Source organism: Leptonychotes weddellii, unplaced genomic scaffold (genome assembly GCF_054177405.1).
Source record: "Leptonychotes weddellii isolate Sample4059 unplaced genomic scaffold, ASM5417740v2 HiC_scaffold_351853, whole genome shotgun sequence".
Lineage (NCBI taxonomy): Eukaryota > Metazoa > Chordata > Mammalia > Carnivora > Phocidae > Leptonychotes > Leptonychotes weddellii.
The window spans coordinates 1-214 of record NW_027952608.1 but is presented as its reverse complement, the minus strand read 5'-3'; the positions used below and the strand labels follow the sequence as shown (position 1 = coordinate 214).

The following is a 214-nucleotide window of genomic DNA, read 5'->3' as shown; positions in this document are numbered from 1 at the left end:
CTCCAAAACGTAACCACTGATAGCATACTGTTTACTGATTATGTAAACAGTATGTTATATGTGTTATTAGCAATAATCGCGCCTCGGATAAACCTCATTGGCTACGATACTGCCACTGCACAAAGCTTGTTATATGTGTTATATACCATATTCTTACAATAAAACGAGCTAAGGGAGAGAAAGTACATTTACATCCTGTACGTATAATTTGTTG

General features: G+C 35.5%; 1 pseudogene; it reads right to left on the bottom strand.

Moving 5' to 3' along the window:
- On the bottom strand, nucleotides 1–127 carry LOC145719231 (U4 spliceosomal RNA; annotated as a pseudogene).
- Between the last annotated feature and the right edge of the window lie 87 nt (nucleotides 128–214).